The following is a 16,989-nucleotide window of genomic DNA, read 5'->3' as shown; positions in this document are numbered from 1 at the left end:
AGCAAGCAAAGATAGAAGTGATTTTGAGGGTATGGTCATCTTGCCTGCAAAGTTCTCAGAGTTGTCGAAAGATTGATCCTCGAAAGGGTACTCAACAGGTGCCTCAATCACATACTCGTCTCCCGGCTCTACCCAAAGCAAGAACACAAGCAAAGGAACAACAATCAATCACGATGCAATGCACAATCAACATGATGCAAAACATGGCATGATATGTGAGATGTGATATGCAATGCATATGCGTGCTCTGGAAGGAAAAGAATGATCAATGCATCAACTTGTCAAACCAAGTGTGCCGCTGGAAAGATGAGATGATTTTGGATGAAATCGATATAAAGATCACCGGAAACGGATGCACGCTTTGCAAATGGCAAGCAAAACAAGAATGACACAATTCTGCGATTAACAACATGATGCCATCTAGAATGCAACAAGAAACTAAGCTACTGCACTCCAACATAGCAACAAAGAATATGGCAGCGATGTACTCACGATGCTTGACAAAACATGAACACTGAGCTACAGCTAAATCACACAAGAGCAGGTTCAAACAGGCATGACAAAAATGCAAAAGATATCAGCATCACAGACTTAGTGAAAATACTAACATGCCAGAAATAACATCAGGAAGCCATGTTTAGAGCAAGCAAACAACATGCTACAGGAACATATCATAGGAATACAAGGCATGGCATGAATCTACTAAATGCATATAACAGAAGTCCCTTACTGAATATGAGCCAAAATGGCATAGAAGATATGATGGCACCCATCTAAACATAGCAAGTTTCATTAACAGTTTCAGACTTAGCAGAAAACAGAGCATGACGTAAACAAAATATGAAGGCATCTTTGCAAGCTCAAACCACTCACCACAAGGCATTGCATGACAAGATAAGCATACTAACAACAAGAAGACATGTTTAGAAAGCTAACCATGGCAAGATCAAGTTCATAGTATGCATGGATCACTAGTAACAACCATGGCAAAATTGATTAACATGTAAACAATCTGCGAGGGACATTTTATAGCAAAAGTAGAGCAAGATTCAGACAAGCTGGGTCACTCCATAAATGCAAACAGGGGCATGGATGGATAGAGTATAACCATATGCCCAAAACATCCTTAATGAAGCAACTCAAAACAAGCATGGATCTCACTGTAGCATCATGCTTACATGGCATCAGAATAACAGCAGGAAAAATGACGGTAAAATCCCAAGTCCCTGAAAAAAGCAATATCATGGAGGCTACTTTGCATGCTTGTGCTAGTCACCACATTGATCACAAAAATACATAGAAATCACCCCTGTAAAGATGGCATGACATGGACCATAACACATGTAGAGCTCATGCCCATATGAAGCACACAACAAATGTGAAAAAAATGACAAATCATCCTAAACTGATAAGTAGCAGCAGTAAACATTTTATCGCACTCTTGCATCAATTATTTGAGCATCAAGATGGACTCAAACAAGCATGCCACAATGTAATGAAATGAAGAGTATCTCCCAATGAACATTTCGATATATCATATGCATCAATCGGAGCTTCATTCACGGAGTTATGATGCATTGAACATGGCATGAAAAAGTCACAGGGAAAATACTTAGTGGAAATCACCTCGCCCAGATCTAGGGTTCTTCGCACGGACTCCGAGGCAGGCGCGGATCTCGCCGGAGAACTCGCCTGGGAGGGAGAGGACGGCGGCCGAAGTTGACGAAGCTCGCTGGAGAGGCGAGGAGGAGGCCGGGGGCGCCGCTGGAGCTCGGATCTGGCGCCGGAGAGGTGAGGTGGCGCGGGCGCGGAGGAGCGGTGGCGCGGCGCGGAGAAGATGGCGGGCGGCGCGTAGCGCGGAGGGGCGGCGCCGGCGCCGGCACTCGGTGGTGGAGCGGAGGCGTTGCGCGGGCGGCGAATGGGCGAAGGCGGCGGCTAGAGCTCGGGCGCTTGGGCCCGGTCGCGGCTCGGGCGGGCCGGCCTCAGGCCCCGTGGGCCACGGTGGCGGAGGGACGCGGCCGGTCCACACGGCGGCTCCCGATTGGATGCGGCGGTGACGTGGCTGACGTGGCGGACGCTGATTGGAAGGAGTGAGGTGGCCGATGGACACGTCCGACACGGACGGACACGTCCGGCGGAGCGGGGAGAAGGAAGCTAGGGTTTCAACCGCGAATTTGGAAGGGTTGCACATATTATAGGTAGGACGAGGTAGGAGTGTCCAAATGGAGTGTAGTTTTCGCCCACACGATCGTGATCCGACGACGGAGGACATGGGAGTGGTTTAGATGGGTTATCGGGCCGTTTTGGAGGGGTGTTGGGCTGCAACACAAAAGAGGCCTTCGCGGTTACCCGGTTAACCGTTGGAGCATCAACCGGACTCCAAATGGCGCGAAATTTGACACGCGGTCTACCGGTGGTGTACCAAGGCCACTTGGCAAATCTCGGTCCATTCCGAGCATGTTTAACACCCGCTCACGAAAAGAGACAAAAGGGGTACACCGGAGGACGTAGGAGTGTTTGCAAAACGGACAACAGGGAAAATGCTCGGATGCATGAGAAAACACTGATACATCTCCAACGTATCTATAATTTTTGATTGTTTCATGCTATTATATTATCTGTTTTGGATGTTTATGGGCTTTATTATGCACTTTTATATTATTTTTTTGGGCCTAACCTATTAACCTAGAGCCCAGTGCCAGTTTCTGTTTTTCCCCTTGTTTTAGACTATCGCAGAAAAGGAAAATCAAACGGAGTCCAATTGACCTGAAACTTCATGGAACTTATTTTTGAAACGAAAGCAATTCAGAAGACTTGGAGTGTACGTAAGGGAAGCAACGAGGAAGGCATGAGGCAGGGGGCACCCACCCCCTAGGCGCGCCCTCCACCCTCGTGGGCCCCTCGTGGCACCCCTGATGTATTTCTTCCGCCTATATATATCCATATACCCTGAAACTATCGAAGACGAGAATAGATCGGGAGTTCCGCCGCCAGAAGCCTCCGTAGCCACCGAAAACCAATCTAGACCCGTTCCGGCACCCTGCCCGAGGGGGAAATCCCTCTCCGATGGCCATCTTCATCATCCCGGTGCTCTCCATGATGAGGAGGGAGTAGTTCTCCCTCGGGGCTAAGGGTATGTACCAGTAGCTATGTGTTTGATCTCTCTCTCTCTCTCTCTCGTGTTCTTGAGGTGATACGATCTTGATGTATGGCGAGCTTTGCTATTATAGTTGGGTCTTATGATGTTTCTCCCCCCCTCTACTCTCTTGTAATGGATTGAGTTTTCCCTTTAAAGTTATCTTATCGAATTGAGTCTTTAAGGATTTTAGAACACTTGATGTATGTCTTGCATGGGATACCCGTGGTGACAATGGGGTATTCTATTTATCCACTTGATGTATGTTTTGGTGATCAACTTGCGGGTTCCGTCCATGAACCTATGCATAGGGGTTGGCACTCGTTTTCGTCTTGACTCTCCGGTACAAACTTTGGGGCACTCTTTGAAGTACTTTGTGTTGGTTTGAATAGATGAATCTGAGATTGTGTGATGCATATCGTATAATCATACCCACGGATACTTGAGGTGACATTGGAGTATCTAGGTGACATTAGGGTTTTGGTTGATTTGTGTCTTAAGGTGCTATTCTAGTACGAACTCTATGATAGATTGAACAGAAAGAATAGCTTCATGTTATTTTACTACGGACTCTTGAATAGATCGATCAGAAAGGATAACTTTGAGGTGGTTTCATACCCTACCATAATCTCTTCATTTTTTCTCCGCTATTAGTGACTTTGGAGTGACTCTTTGTTGCATGTTGAAGGATAGTTATATGATCCAATTATGTTATTATTGTTGAGGGAACTTGCACTAGTGAAAGTATGAACCCTAGGCCTTGTTTCAACGCATTGCAATACTATTTGTGCTCACTTTTATCATTAGTTACCTTGCTGTTTTTATATTTTCAGATTACAAAAACCATTATCTACTATCCATATACCACTTGTATCACCATCTCTTCGCCGAACTAGTGCACCTATACAATTTACCATTGTATTGGGTGTGTTGGGGACACAAGAGACTCTTTGTTATTTGGTTGCAGGATTGCTTGAGAGATACCATCTTCATCCTACGCCTCCTACAGATTGATAAACCTTAGGTCATCCACTTGAGGGAAATTTGCTACTGTCCTACAAACCTCTGCACTTGGAGGCCCAACAACGCCTACAAGAAGAAGGTTGTGTAGTAGACATCAAGCACTTTTCTGGCGCCGTTGCCGAGGAGGTTAGCGCTTGAAGGTATATCTTTAGATCTTGCAATCGAATCTTTTTGTTTCTTGTTTTATCACTAGTTTAGTTTATAAAAGAAAACTATAAGAAATATGGAATTGAGCTTGCCTCATATATACACTTCATATTGTGCCAAAGTGTTAGAGGAAGAATGCATTAAAATGTTTGGCACTAAATATTTGAATAATGAGCATGATTGCAATGTTGTTAGTATGAATTCCTTGAATATCCATGATGCTAATGATATGCAAAGCCACAAGCTTGGGGAAGCTATGTTTGATGAAGATGATATTTTTTTTCCCCAAGTTTTGATGAGAAAATTTATTATTATGAAAGCATGCCTCCTATTTATGATGATTATATTGATGAAAGTGGATTTAAAGAGGTCATGACTTTATTTTGTGATGAATCCACTATTTCAGAAGAGGTTCCAATTGATTATGAGAACAAAGTTGCTATCTATGATGATGATTATTGTGATGACTTGTATGCTATAAAGAATAATGATATCCATGAAACTTGTCACCATGATTTTAGTTTTCAATGGGATTATGCCTCACATGATAGTTATTTTGTTGAGTTTACTCCCACTATTCCGAATGAGAAGAATTTTGCTTATGTGGAGAGTAATAAAAATTCTATGCTTGTGGCTCATGAAAATAATGCTTTATGTGATAGTTATATTGTTGAATTCATTCATGATTCTACTGAAAATTATTATGAGGGAGGAACATATGCTTGTAGGAATTGCAATAGTATCAAGTTTCCTCTCTATGTGCTTAAAGTTTCGAAGTTATGCTTGTTTTGCCCTCCTGTGCTAGTTGATTATTGTTCCCATAAGTTGTTTGCTCACAAAATCCCTATGCATAGGAATTGGGTTATACTTACATGTGCTAGTCATACTCTTCATGATGCTCCCTTTATGTTTCAATTCTTATCTTTTATGTGAGCATCATTGAAATCATCATGCCTAGCTAGGGGCGTTAAACGATAGCGCTTGTTGGGAGGCAACCCGACTTTATTTTTGTTCCTTGCTTTTTGCTCCTGTTTAGTAATAAATAATTTATCTAGCCTCTGTTATGATTGAGTTTTTATGTTTTAATTAGTGTTTGTGCCAAGTAGAACCTTTGGGAAGACTTGGGGAAAGTCTTGTTGACCTTGCTGTAAAAAAACAGAAACTTTAGCGCTCACGAGAATTGCTGACATTTTTTATTGGAGAGTGATATTTAGTTAATTAGTTTTGCAGATGATTAATATATAAATTCCTCACGTCCAGCAATTTATTTTAGAATTTTTTAGGTTCCAGAAGTTTGTGTTAGTTACAGATTACTACAGACTGTTCTGTTTTTGACAGATTCTGTTTTTCATGTGTTGTTTACTTATTTTGATGAATCTATGGCTAGTAAAAGAGTTTTTAAACAAATAGATAAGTTGGAATACAGTAGGTTTAACACGCATGTAAATAAATAATTAATTCATTACAGTACCTTGAAGTGGTGTTTTGTTTTCTTTCGCTAACGGAGCTTACGAGTTTTCTGTTAAGTTTTGTGTTGTGAAGTTTTCAAGTTTTGGGTAAAGATTCGATGGACTATGGAATAAGGAGTGGCAAGATCCTAAGATTGGGGATGCCCAAAGCACCCCAAGGTAATATTCAAGGACAACCAAAAGCCTAAGCTTGGGGATGCCCCGGAAGGCATCCCCTCTTTCATCTTCGTTCATCGGTAACTTTACTTGGAGCTATATTTTTATTTACCACATGATATGTGTTTTGCTTGGAGCGTCATTTTATTTTATTTTGTTTTGCTTGCTGTTTGAGTAAAATACCAAGATATTAAATTCTTAAATCTTAGAGAGTCTTCACATAGTTGCATAATTATTCGACTACTCATTGATCTTCACTTATATCTTTCGGAGTAGTTTGTCATTTGCTCTAGTACTTCACTTATATTTTTTTAGAGCACGATGGTGGTTTTATTCTATAGAAATAATTGATCTCTCATGCTTCACTTATATTATTTTGAGAGTCCTAAACAGCATGGTAATTTGCTTTGGTTATGAATTTAGTCCTAATATGATGGGCATCCAAGAGGGATATAATAAAAACTTTCGTATAAAGTGCATTGAATACCATGAGAAGTTTGATACTTGATGATTGTTTTAAGATATGGAGATGGTGATATTAGAGTCGTGCTAGTTGAGTAATTGTGAATTTGAGAAATACTTGTGTTAAAGTTTGTGATTCCCATAGCATGCACGTATGGTGAACCATTATGTGATGAAGTCGGAGCATGATTTATTTATTGATTGTCTTCCTTATGAGTGGCGGTCGGGGACGAGTGATGGTCTTTTCCTACCAATCTATCCCCCTAGGAGCATGCGCGTAGTATTTTGTTTCGATAACTAATAGATTTTTGCAATAAGTATGTGAGTTCTTTATGACTAATGTTGAGTCCATGGATTATACGCACTCTCACCCTTCCATCATTGCTAGCCTCTCTAGTACCGCGCAACTTTCGCCGGTACCATAAACCCACCATATACCTTCCTCAAAACAGCCACCATACCTACCTATTATGGCATTTCCATAGCCATTCCGAGATATATTGCCATGCAACTTTCCACCATTCCGTTTACTATGACACGCTCCATCATTGTCATATTGCTTTGCATGATCATGTAGTTGACATTGTATTTGTGGCATAGTCACCATTCATAATTCTTTCTCACATGTCACTCATGCATCATTGCACATCCCGGTACACCGCCGATGGCATTCATATAGAGTCATATCTTGTTCTAAGTATCGAGTTGTAATTCTTGAGTTGTAAGTAAATAAAAGTGTGATGATCATCATTATTAGAGCATTGTCCTACTGAGGAAAGGATGATGGAGACTATTATTCCCCCACAAGTCGGGATGAGACTCCGGACTAAATAAAAAAAGAGGCCATAAAAAAAGAGAAAAGACCCAAATGAATAAATAAAAGAGGCCATAAAAAAGAGAAGGCCCAAATAAAAAATAAAAAAATAAAAAAATGAGATAAAAAGAGAAAAGGGGCAATGCTACTATCCTTTTACCACACTTGTGCTTGAAAATAGCACCATGATCTTCATGATAGAGAGTCTCCTATGTTGTCACTTTCATATACTAGTGAGAATTTTTCATTATAGAACTTGGCTTGTATAGTCCAATGATGGGCTTCCTCAAAATGCCATAGGTCTTCGTGAGCAAGCAAGTTGGATGCACACCCACTTAGTTTCTTTTTGAGCTTTCATACACTTATAGCTCTAGTGCATCCGTTGCATGGCAATACCTACTCACTCACATTGATATCTATTGATGGGCATCTCTATAGCCCGTTGATACGCCTAGTTGATGTGAGACTATTTTCTCCTTTTTGTCTTCTCCACAACCACCATTTTGTTCCACCTATAGTGATATGTCCATGGCTCACGCTCATGTATTGCGTGAAGATTGAAAAAGTTTGAGAACATCAAAAGTATGAAACAATTGCTTGGCTTGTCATCGGGGTTGTGCATGATTTAAATATTTTGTGTGGTGAAGATAGAGCATAGCCAGACTATATGATTTTGTAGGGATAGCTTTCTTTGGCCATGTTATTTTGAGAAGACATAATTGCTTTGTTAGTATGCTTGAAGTATTATTATTTTTATGTCAATATTAAACTTTTGTCTTGAATCTTATGGATCTGAATATTCTTGCCACAATAAAGAAGATTACTTAGAGAAATATGTTAGGTAGCATTCCACATCAAAAATTCTGTTTTTATCATTTACCTACTCGAGGACGAGCAGGAATTAAGCTTGGGGATGTTGATACGCCTCCAACATATCTATAATTTTTGATTGTTCCATGCTATTATATTATCTGTTTTGGATGTTTATGGGCTTTATTATGCACTTTTATATTATTTTTTGGGACTAACCTATTAACCTAGAGCCCAGTGCTAGTTTCTGTTTTTTCCTTGTTTTAGAGTATCGCAGAAAAGGAAAATCAAACAGAGTCCAATTGACCTAAAACTTCACGGAACTTATTTTTGGAATGAAAGCTATCAAGAAGACTTGGAGTGTATGTAAGGGAAGCAACGAGGAAGGCACGAGGCAGGGGGCGCGCCCTCCACCCTTGTGGGCCCCTCGTGGCTCCCCTGATGTACTTCTTCCGCCTATATATATCCATATACCCTAAAACTATCGAAGACGAGAATAGATCGGGAGTTCCGCCGCCAGAAGCCTCCGTAGCCACCAAAAACCAATCTAGACCCGTTCCGTCACCCTGTCAGAGGGGAAATCCCTCTCCGGTGGCCATCTTCATCATCCCGGTGCTCTCCATGACGAGGAGGGAGTAGTTCTTCCTCGGGGCTGAGGGTATGTACCGGTAGCTATGTGTTTGATATCTCTCTCTCCCTCTCTCTCGTGTTCTTGAGGTGATACGATCTTGATGTATCGCGAGCTTTGCTATTATAGTTGGATCTTATGATGTTTCTCCCCCTCTACTCTCTTGTAATGGATTGAGTTTTCCCTTTGAAGTTATATTATCAGATTGAGTCTTTAAGGATTTGAGAACACTTGATGTATGTCTTGCGTGGGATACCCGTGTTGACAATGGGGTATTCTATTGATCCACTTGATGTATGTTTTGGTGATCAACTTGTGGGTTCCGCCCATAAACCTATGCATAGGGGTTGGCACACGTTTTCGTCTTGACTCTCCGGTAGAAACTTTGGGGCACTCTTTGAAGTACTTTGTGTTGGTTTGAATAGATGAATCTGAGATTGTATGATGCATATCGTATAATCATACCCACGAATACTTGAGGTGACATTGGAGTATCTAGGTGACATTAGGGTTTTGGTTGATTTGTGTCTTAAGGTGGTATTCTAGTATGAACTCTATGATAGATTGAGCGAAAAGAATAGCTTCATGTTATTTTACTACGGACTCTTGAATAGATCGATCAGAAAGGATAACTTTGAGGTGGTTTCGTACCCTACCATAATCTCTTCGTTTGTTCTCCGCTATTAGTGACTTTGAAGTGACTCTTTGTTGCATGTTGAAGGATAGTTATATGATCCAATTATGTTATTATTGTTGAGGGAACTTGCACTAGTGAAAGTATGAACCCTAGGCCTTGTTTCAACGCATTGCAATACTGTTTGTGCTCATTTTTATCATTAGTTACCTTGCTGTTTTTATATTTTCAGATTACAAAAACCATTATCTACTATCCATATACCACTTGTATCACCATCTCTTCGCCGAACTAGTGCACCTATACAATTTACCATTGTATTGGGTGTGTTGGGGACACAAGAGACTCTTTGTTATTTGGTTGCGGGGTTGCTTGAGAGAGACCATCTTTATCCTACCCCTCCTACGGATTGATAAACCTTAGGTCATCCACTTGAGGGAAATTTGCTACTGTCCTACAAACCTCTGCACTTGGAGGCCCAACAACGTCTACAAGAAGAAGGTTGTGTAGTAGACATCAAACACGTATGCAAATGCGATGCACATGATGACATGATATGAAATGCATGACATGAACAAAATGCAAAATGAAGACAAAACCCAACCACGAAGGGAATAACATATCGCATCTCTGGAAAAGGCAAGAGTTGGAGTTACGAATATGGAAAGTAGTATCCGGGGCGTTACACACGACCACGCTCCCTAGCCCGGACGACGAGTTCCGTGAGTGGTTGTAGCGACCAGACCTCAAACGGTCCAATCTCTGTGCTCAGGTGTCATCCCTGGATCAGTAGTGCTGACACCACACAATACTTGAAGGATTTATAACAGAGTAGCAATCTCACACTTATTACATCGAGAGTCTCAAAAGAGAACTTATTACAATAAATATGGCTTAAGGCCATCTAAAAACGATAACAGCGGAAGGCTTGGAAGATAAGTGAGTCCATCAACTCCAACGGCATCACTGAGTATAGAACCACGACCTAAAACTCCTTAATCGTCTTCTGAAAAGTTTGCAACATTAACGTTGCAGCCCGAAATGGGTCAGCACATGGAATATGCTGGCAAAGTAACACATAGAGAGTAATGGAATGAAACAGGCTATTCTATATGCATATTTGGCTGGTGGAAAGCTCTATAGTTATAGTTTGCGTGAAGCCAATTTTTCCCTACTGCAAAGGAATAAATTTTATTTAACTATCATGGTAGTTGTTAAACATTGAGAATGGTTGACAACATTCTCAATCCCAATTAAGCATCATCATTAACAAAACCCAACAAAATTAATTTTAGAGTAACCTGTTGAGATTCACATGATAATCCAGATACTAGATACTCAAGATGTCCATAACCGGAGACACGGCTAACCATGATTAGTTTATACACTCTGCAAAGGTTTGCGCACTTTTCCCCACAAGACTCGATCTCCTCCATTGGGATTCTCGCACTACATGGTGTTTGAGAAACGGATGACCGAGACATAGTCTTTCAGAAGCGCTAGCACCTTACGAACGGGTAGACCGTACCAACCTACATCCCCTACATCTGCTAGTCTACCACTGTAAGAGTTCGCACGACTTAATCAACTATGCTAGAGCCCATAGTAGCTTGTGGCTGCACACGAAAGTTTCTAGCATGAACAATCTCATGATCCCTTTGAGCCTGGGTGGCGTTCCACAAAGAAAAACAGGCAATCGCTGGAATACCCAGGTGCCTCAATCCACCCAGATGTGTATTTAAGTTGCCACCTTAAGTAAACCATTAATTAACATCTCACATCTGTCATGGATACACTCACCCAATCCACGTCTACTATCATAGCATGGCATAATAAGCAAACGTAGAAGTAACTCCCAAAGGTTTGATGATAACAGGTAATAGGTACTACCTCAACGACTTTCCAAACCCACAATTTAATTAGATCCTAATCGTGCAATGTGTGAGGATTGATCTAATGCAATAAAACTGGGTAGAGGGAAAAACATGATCAAAGTGTTACTTGCCTTGCTGATGATCCGGGAAACCTAGCGATTCGAAGTAGCAAGCGGCGCATTCCGGGTACTCTATCGCAAACAAACAAGCATACAATAAGTACTCAACTAATGCACAAGTAAAACTCAAATAAGAGATCTAACCAAAAAGTTTAACTTAAGAACTCCGGTTGGCAAAAAGAATCAAAACGAACGAAGCAATGAAAGACAAACGGCAAAAAAAAGGCTTCATTTACTATTCTGGATCTAGGGCAATTTTTCCAGTGGTAAAAACTTGTTTGAATTGGTTAGACGGAAAGAGGATTTCGAGACGAAACTCCAGGCGCTTGAATCGTCTGATTCCGATAAACGAGCGAAAAATTAGACTAAAACGAAAATCGGATCAGAAATCGCGATCAGAAAAATCGCGGATTTAATCCGAGAAAAAGAAAAACGACGAACGTTCGTTAAACGAACGAACGAACGAACGCTCGCTAATTAAATAAACCGGAAAAACCGATCTATTTAAAAAACCGAAACTAAAAAAACGAACAAAACCGTCGAAAAACCGAACGGTTTTTCGAGAAAAACCCGCGGCGCGAGGTCTACCTCCGGCGACGGATCCGACGGGCGACGACGGGCGGCGGCGCAAGGCGGCGGCGGGGTTAGGCGGCTAGGGTTTGGAGGGGGGGGGGGTTCCAGCTGGGTCTGCCCGGCTTATAAAGTCGGCCGGGCCTAGTGTCCGGGTCGGACACGGCCCGTTAGGTCAGTTGCGTTTTTTTTTCTTAAATAGTTAAGCTCAGAAAAAAAACAAAAGGAATACTAAACGGACTTCAAAAATACGGAAATAAATTTTCCCCGGCTTCTAAAATCGAGCCGCACAGGATGAACATTTAGTTGGGGCCTAAATGCAATTTTGAAAAACGCATATTTTTTCTAAATTCAAATAAATAGCAAATAAAACCAAATAAAATCTTATTTGATTTTTTTATTAAATCCCCAATATTTCTTTATTTTGGGAAAGTCATTTTATTCCCTCTCTCATATTTTTGTAATAGAAATAATTGAAGATAAAATAAATAAAATCAAACGATCCTATTTTTGAAATTTGAGACAACTCAAATATGAAAATAACGAAATCCCCAACTCTCTCCGAGGGTCCTTGAGTTGCGTGAAATTTCTAGGATCAACCAAAATGCAATAAATATGATATGCAATGATGATCTAGTGTATAACATTTCAAATTGAAAATTTGGGATGTTACGATGGTTCACAGATTCTATCCGAGACCCACCGACTGCCTTACGACGCGGCCTCGCCACCATGTTCATTCTCACCGCTTGGCGAATATGAAAGCACCGCATGTGGTTGCGTGTTCATTGGCGAAACACCTTCGGTTATGCGACTCACAAATCGGCATCAAAGACGACGCTAGAGCTTGGGCTCGCGCTGGGGCCAGGGGGTTTGACCAGCTGATTCCCGAGACGTAGGCTTTGTTCTTGGGTCGTGCTTGCCCATCTCATGCGCACTCGTGTCCGTGCTTGTAAGACTGCTCTTGTAATGACTTCTAATTATCTTCTCATATCAATACAATGATATGCAAGTCTTTTGCGTATTCGCGAAAAAATGAGAACACATTGTCTTTTACGAGTTGTAGAAGAACAGGTGTTTTGGGGTGGACTTGTGGCCGGAAAATGACAATTAGGGGTGCGGCGTTTTTCCCCCTCTTTTTTGAAGGGCCGCGTTTCCTTTTCTAGAGAGAGTGAGAAGCGCGACAGATTATTTTGGAGGTTAGGAGAATCTAGAGCAATGGTAAACATACAAAAGCTTACATGAGGCTCTTTAACGTAAAAGCTGATGTGGCGGTGATCAGTTGGGCAAGGATTAGCAGTTGGAGCCCGCCCGATTAAATTGGGGAGGGCGGGGCTTATGGAAGGTTAAGTAAACTTTGTTTTTTTAGAAAAGGTAAACTTACAATGGACCTTTCATAGTTTTATTTAGAATCATCCCGCAACTTTATTACTTAAACTTGAATCATCACAGGATGACGGCTTGTGGTGGAACGAAACCCAGCCCACAAGTGTCTACCAAAAAGCTAGTCTGAAACTAAAGTTTGCAAGGTAATGAGCATCAATATTTGTGCTCCTAGACTCGTACAAAAAATCACATATATTCAATATATTTCTCCACGAATGTAACTCATTGATAATTGCTCCTGTTTCGCCAATTGCTTCAGATTTAATGTTCAAAATAGCAGACAAGCAATCAGATACTACCACAATTTCTCAGACATTCAAATCTTCAACCAAAGCTAGTCCTTCTCTGCATGCTAGAGTTTCAAGGATCAATTGGTCCACCACTCCCAGAATTGTTAGGGCCGACGCCCCTTGGTACTGTCCATGCTCATCTCTGCATACTGCTATTACAGTTCCTCGATTACCTGCTGTATCCACACCGGCATCAACATTTATTTTCAGAGTACCTGGTGGTGGAGCACACCATGCGGATTGACCAGGTGGTACACCTGGAGCCCTTGTTACTAGAACCTTGTTCATCTTTTGGACTTGATCAAGTTCCTCGACGTATCGATTTACGAACGAGAAATTAGATAACGGACTTTGATAAATTTCCTCATGTATAGCTTTTCGGCGGACCGTCCAAATCGCCCAAAGGGTGATCACCAATCTAGTAAACTGAGCATGTGATAAAGCTTCATGCATAAGGAACAATCATTGTTTTGCAGAGGGTTCCATCGAGCTTATAATCTTATCCAGTAGCTCTCGATCAACCAGCGCCCAGACACACCGAGATGATGTGCACTCCACAAGTGAATGCTTCCATGAATCCGCCACTCCGCAAAGTGAGCATGCTCTTCAAGTTACCATTTTTCTATGCTCTCTCACAATATTTGTCGGTAGCGAATGCAAGGGAAGGCACCATAGGAAAACTTTTAACTTTGCCAGAACTGAAATATTGGAAAGCTTTGTCCATGCCTCTTATGTTCCCTTAGTGCTAGAGGAGCCTGGCCTCTCTTCCAACCAGTCCTCCCTTCGTCGTTTCGTATCGACCAACATCCGATATGCTGACCTCACTGTAAATTGCCCAGATGGTTCCCAATTCCAGGCCCAAAAGTTGCTGGTATTACTTGTGCATAAGGGAATTTTCATGATCACCTGAGCGTTCATAGGCAAAAAAAGTTTGTTGGATAGTGTTGAAATTTCATGTTGCATTCAATCCATTGATCAAATCAGCCACCCATACTGGTGGATCTTGAAGTTTTGACATCAACAGCCTCATCATCTCCTTCCTAGGCAGCTAGTTGTGGCTCCATATGTCAGTGCCCTGTCCGTTCCCAGTCCTCCTAATCAACCCATGTGATAGTACATCTCTTCCCTCAATAATTGATCTCACACTTGTGAAGGGTGGGAGCCTAGGTTGGCATTTAAAATATCACCATCCGGATAATATACAACTTTGAGTATCCTTGCACTAAGAGATTCCATGCTTGCAACAAACCCCAAGCCTATTTGGCCAAGAGAGCTAAATCGTATAGTTCAAAATCTTAAAACCTAGCCCACCAGAAACTCGGTCTCGTCATTACATCCCAAGACACCAATGTAGATTTGCGCTATCCTTGTTTACTCCCCGGCCAGAATTTTCTTATCATGGAATTAAGATGCTCGCATAGACCTCGTGGGAGTTTGAAACATGACATAGAAAAAACTGGGAGGGCTTGTGCAATCGACCTAACTAATAGTTTAATACTCCGCTCCCTGCCGAAGAGAGGGTTCTTTCAATCCACCCTTGTACCTTATTCCACATACTATCCTTTATATATTTGAATGCCCTATTTTTTGATATTCCTACGTCACTTGGCATACCCAAATATATTGCATTTAGAGCTTCATTGGGCACATGTTTATTCTGTGGCCCGAAGCTTCACAATATGTAGTCAACAAAAGGGCCTTTCATAGGTGAAGGATTGTTGGAGAAACCATGGCCCAGGCCCGTACAAGTGGGCTCTTGGCTCGCTGCCAGATTATATGCCTCATGGGCTTCCGCAATGCTTTATGAGAACCTTCCGACGAATCCTATTTAGCGCTCCAAGCGCCAGTTATTACTCTTCTGCAAACCGGCGCCTGCAGCCGTGATTACTGGGTTTGGCCGATTTTCTAATATTCTTCCTGTTTTCAGAAACGTAAAAAAGGCGTGGGCACAAGGGCACCCCTATGTCTCACTTTAAGCGAGACAGGAGGATGTGCTCGCGAGGGGCCGAGCCCCAAATGGGCCGGCCCAGCCGCGCGGGAGCCACAACCTGTTTTTTTCTCATTTTTTGTTTTCTATTATCATTTTTGTTACTTTCTACATTTCTTTATACTTTAAAAAACACTCTTTAAAAATACATTTTTCTAAATGTTGAAAATTTATTAAAAAATGTTGAATAAGAATTTTAAAAATGTTGAACAAGTATTTCAAAATGTTGAATGGGTGTTGAAAAATGTTGAACGTATATGAAAAACGTTCAACAAGTATACGGAATTTTTTGAACGGGTATCTAAAAATGTTGAACAGAGATTAAAAATGTTGAACAAGTATTTGAAGAATGTTGAATAGATATTAAAAAATATTGAACGAGTATATGAAAAATGTTAAATGAGTATATTAAAAATGTTGAACAAGTATTTGAAAATGCTGAATAAGTATTAAAAATATTGAAAAAATATTTGAAAAAATGTTGAATAAGTACTAAAATGTTGAACAAGTATTTAAAAAATGTTGAAATAGTGTTCAATGTGTACACGTCACTTGTTACAATTTTTTTTTTCTGACATGTACGAAAATGTACAGTGAAAACGAAAACAAACATAAGAAAACACAAAATAAAAAGAAAAAAATGGAAAAGAAAAAGGAAAACCAAACAAAAAATGGAGAAAAAAAGAAAACAAAAAATAAAGAAACAAATCTGGGAAGAAAAAAAGAATAAAAAAATGGAGAAGAAAAAGAAATGAATTAAAATAAAACAAAAAAAGTAAAAGAAAAAATGGAGAAGAGTGGCTCGGTCGCCTCTAGCATATCTCGATCCTACTACCAACCAGTAACATGAAGTGGGCGGATTGGTTAGCTGCGCTGGCGAGAACCTTGTGGGCTCCCCCGTTTATCCTTGACTTTTTGAATCTCCGCGCGCTAAATGGGCCGGCTCGACATTGTTCACGTCTGACGCAAGAGATCCTTGTGGACTCACCTAATGCGATAAATAGTCATTGTGCGGGCACACGAGTTCGAACCCAGGACCCATTCGCTGCGAGGGCTACGCTCAAACCATCAGGCCACCGCCCCGCTCGTGCAAACAAACTTCGCTTCTTTCTTTTATTTAGTTCTTCAATTCGTTTTGTTTTTTTTATCCTTTTCTGTTCATTCTTTTCTGTTTTCTTTAGTGCCTGTTTTTTTCAAAATTCTTGAACTTTTTTCTAAATTGACGAACCTTTTAAATTATTTTAGTTTTGAAAAATTCTGATGATTTTTTAGAATAATTGATGCAAATTTTCAAATTTGATGAACTTTTGTTTTCAAAATGGATGATTTTTTTAAAGTTTGGTGAAATTTTTGTCAAATTCAATGAACCTTTTCCCAAATTCGATGAACTTCTTTTCAAAATTGATGAACTTTTTTCATATTCGATTAAGTTGTTCCTACATCGTGATTTTTTAAAAAGTTTGTTCAATTTTTTCCCCAAAAAA

The sequence above is a fragment of the Triticum dicoccoides genome, chromosome 3A, assembly GCF_002162155.2.
Source record: "Triticum dicoccoides isolate Atlit2015 ecotype Zavitan chromosome 3A, WEW_v2.0, whole genome shotgun sequence".
NCBI classification, from domain to species: Eukaryota; Viridiplantae; Streptophyta; class Magnoliopsida; order Poales; family Poaceae; genus Triticum; species Triticum dicoccoides.
This window is presented reverse-complemented; position numbering follows the sequence as displayed.